Raw genomic sequence first — 4,206 nt, 5'->3', positions numbered from 1 at the left:
GGGAGCCAGAAGGAGTTCGGGAAGCGGGTCGGCCGGAAGTGACGATATGGGGCGGGACCGTGTCCTGGGGGCGGTGCCCGCTCCGGTGGGCGGGACAGGGTGCGGGAGGGGAGCTGAGTGAGGTGTTTTGGAGCCAGGCCGGGGCTGGCGGTGAGCTTTCTCGGTGCTTAGTCGTCAGCGCTGCTTGAGCTGACTTCGGTGTCCCATCCGTTAAAAGTGTGGTTTTACTCCTAACTGTTCATTGTGAAATACAAGCTGTGCTTGCACTATGTGTTTTTTAAAAATTAAGCAGAGCAGAAAGGGTTAAGGCGCCACTTTCTCCATGGTCTCCCAGGGACCACCACTCACGCCAGAGGCCATCCCTGTAGAAACACAAAAAGCGACCCACGTAGCAACGTTAGCAAGCAAGAGCCCACCAGCCGTCCGCGCCACAGGGGTACCCTGTCAGAGGTGAGCCGTGGCTCGGGAGAGGACTCCCGGCACGCGAGGGACCTGGAGAAATCCGCCTCTGCGCTCTGCTCTTGTCACGGGGATTCTCGAACCTCTTGGTCTCACGGCCTCTTAACATTCTTAGAAAATATCGCGGATTTCAAAGAGCTCTTTCTTGTGTAGCTTGTATCTGCTGATCGTTTCTGCATTGGAAGTCAGTACGGAGAAGCTTTTTAAATGTCCATGGATTCTGGGTGTGAAGTGGGTAAAATTCCCCTCCAGGTTTTATTACTCAATGTTATCAGTCTGGGTAGCCCACTCGGTGCTGGGCAGAGAGGATTCTCCGGGGGAGCTTTCCCTGGGCGTGGGGGAAGGCTTGGGGCCACCTGTAGTGGCTTTGTAGTGTAAAATCCTGGCTGCTTCCAGGTGTGCTACTGAGGCTGCTGCAGGCCGCTGCATGCCCTTCTGCAGGTGCTCTGTCTTCCTTTCACACACACAGGCTAATTTCTATCTCCCTGCTGAACAGCGTTACCCTTGTCTGTTCCCACCAGGAATATAGGGAGGCTCCGATTTTCCCATATCCCTTGCCAACACTGTTAATACCTGTCTGTCTCTCAGTCAATGTGAAGTGGTAGCTTGTGGTGCTTTCAGTTTGCATTCTCCTAATGATAAGTTATGTTGAGTCTCTTCATGTGACTGTTGGCTATTCCAGGGTAGGTCTTCTTTAGAGAAATGTCTGTTCAAGTCATTTGCCTTTTTTTTTTTTTTTTTTTTTTTTTTTTTTTTTTTTTTTGGTCAGGCAGAGTGGACAGTGAAAGAGAGAGACAGAGAGAAAGGTCTTCCTTTTTCTGTTGGTTCACCCTCCAATGGCCGCCGCGGCCGGCGTACCGCGCTGATCCGATGGCAGGAGCCAGGTACTTACCCTGGTCTCCCATGGGGTGCAGGGCCCAAGCACTTGGGCCATCCTCCACTGCACTCCCGGGCCACAGCAGAGAGCTGGCCTGGAAGAGGGGCAACCACAACCGGGACAGAATCCGGTGCCCCGACCTGGACTAGAACCCGGGGTGTCAGCGCCACAGATGGAGGATTAGCCTAGTGAGCCGCGGTGCCGGCCATTTGCCCATTTTTAAATTGGGTTATTTGACTTTTTATTAGTGGAGTTTAAAATACCTTTATATATCCAGAATACTAGAGCCTCATCACATTTACTGTTTACAGACGGCTGGTGGGCTCTTGCTTGCTAACGTTGCTACGTGGGTCGCTTTTTGTGTTTCTACAGGGATGGCCTCTGGCATGAGTGGTGGTCCCTGGGAGACCAGGGAGAAAGTGGCGCCTTAACCCTTTCTGCTCTGCTTAATTTTTAAAAAACACATAGTGCAAGCACAGCTTGTATTTCACAATGAACAGTTAGGAGTAAAACCACACTTTTAACGGATGGGACACCGAAGTCAGCTCAAGCAGCGCTCCCATTCTGTGGTGCCCTGAGTGGGGGTGGGGGATAGAGGGCTTGTCTCTGATGGGGTTTCTGTAATGAGAGCCAGACCAGCTCTTTCACTGGGGATCCCCAAGGTCAGTGTCCTACTGGTCCTTGTTCCCCAGGGAGCCCAGCTGAGGCTGAAAGGGAAGGAGTACAGAGACTGTAGAGCAGCGCCCAGCTGTTTTCAGCATTTGAGGTGTGAACCAACAAATGGGAGATCTCTCTCTCTCTTTCTCTCCCTCCCTCTCCCTCCTCCTCCCTGTACCCTCCCTTCCCAATAAATAAAAATAATTAATTTTTAAAAAGGACTTGAGCCAGCCCTCCTCTTGCTAGCTGATCCTGCATCCCTGACTACAGACACCGTGGAGCCTGAGCTTCATGTCTGCCTGGGGATCTGTGATGAGAAGTGGCCTTTTTCCTGTTAGCTGCTCCATCTCCACTTTTCCCAGTCTGCAAGACAAGTCAGTATTTGTCTCTGCCTTGCTTTCCAGCTTCCAGCTTCCGCTAGTCCACCTGCCATACCTGTTCCTGACTTTTCAGTCCTTATGGATTTATGTCTTTTTAAAAAAATTTCCTCGGGGTCGGCGCTGTGGCTCACTTGGTTGATCCTCCGCCTGCAGCACCGGCATCCCACATGGGTGCCGGGTTCTGGTCCCGGTTGCCCCTCTTCCAGGCCAGCTCTCTGCTGTGGCCTGGGAGGGCAATGGAGGATGGCCCAGGTGCTTGGGCCCTGCACCCACATGGGAGACCAGGAGGAAGCACCTGGCTCCTGGCTTCGGATAGGCAAAGCTCTGGCCATAGTGGCCATTTGTGGGGGTGAACCAATGGAAGGAAGACCTTTCTCTCTGTCTCTCTCTCTCACTGTCTAACTCTGTCAAATTAAAAAAAAAATTTTTTTTAATTAAAAAAATTCCCTGTACATTCATTTTAGAAGGCTTAATGGTAGAGAAGAGATAAAACACAGATGTTTAATCTACCATGTTTCATTTAAAGTAGAGGGCAAGTGTTTTTTGCAACAACAGAAATAGTTTATTCAGAGAAGCAGGTGCTGAAAAGAGCTTGGGTGAAGTAGAAGAATGGACACAGGCTGGGCCTCCAGGAACAACCTTTAGAACCTCACAGAGCGGGCCGGCGCCGCGGCTCACTAGGCTAATCCTCCGCCTTGCAGTGCCGGCACCCCGGGTTCTAGTCCCGGTCGGGGCGCCAGATTCTGTCCCGGTTGCCCCTCTTCCAGGCCAGCTCCAAGTGCTTGGGCCCTGTACCCCATGGGAGACCAGGAGAAGCACCTGGCTCCTGCCTTCGGATCAGCATGGTGCGCCGGCCTCAGCGCGCCGGCCACGGCAGCCATTGGAGGGTGAACCAACGGCAAAGGAAGACCTTTCTCTCTGTCTCTCTCTCTCTCACTGTCCACTCTGCCTGTCAAACAAACAAACAAACAAACAAACCTCACAGAGCAGCTCCCTGAACCAGAATCAGGAAACTGGGAAACAGACTGCTGTCCCAACTACCACCACATAAGTGGATGTCTGGAGCGACACTCCTCTCTCCCCACTTCACTTGTTTTTAAAATATTTTTATTTATTTATTTATTTGAGAGGTAGAGTTACAAACAGTGAGAGGGAGAAACAGAGAGAGAGGTCATCCATCTGCTGGTTCACTCCCCAGATGGCTGTATGGAACCAGTGCCCATTAGGATGCAGAGGATTAACCTACTATGCCACACTGCCGGCCCCCTTCGCTCAGTTTTAATTCAGGTCTTGAGTGAGGACTTGAAACACGTTGCTACAGAGGAACATGAAAGATGTTATGTTAGATTTCCAGCGCTTGCGTTATAAGGAAGGAAGTTAGAGCCAGAAGGAAGTGAGTACAGGTTGCGAGCACACTGTAAAAAGTAAGAAAGCGTGTGACACCAACGTGTCTCGGCTGCACAGGGTGCGCTGCCCTCGCCTTTCTCACCTCAGCTGGTTTCCTTCCTGAGGGCCTTGGGGAGTACTCTCTTACAGTGTCCCCACCTTGCCTTGGCTCGGGGTCAGCAGACACTTCCCATGAAAGGTCAGAAAGGGAATGCTGGAGACTTTCCAAACCAAACTGTTTTGAAGCTATTCAACGTGCAGCTATTCAATGCAGGGCAAAGCAGCCAGGTCGCTGGGTGTCTGAATGTGTAACACTTTCCTTACCAGCAACAGTGTGGCCTGTGGCCATGATGGAAGACCATGCCTTTGCTTGTACTGTCCACTGAGCGAACGCCTAATGAACAGCCACTGTGTGTCAGGCACAGTTCTGGGGCTGAGGGAATGTAG

The sequence above is a fragment of the Oryctolagus cuniculus genome, chromosome 15 (assembly GCF_964237555.1).
Source record: "Oryctolagus cuniculus chromosome 15, mOryCun1.1, whole genome shotgun sequence".
NCBI lineage: Eukaryota > Metazoa > Chordata > Mammalia > Lagomorpha > Leporidae > Oryctolagus > Oryctolagus cuniculus.
Note: the sequence above shows the minus strand (reverse complement) of the source record.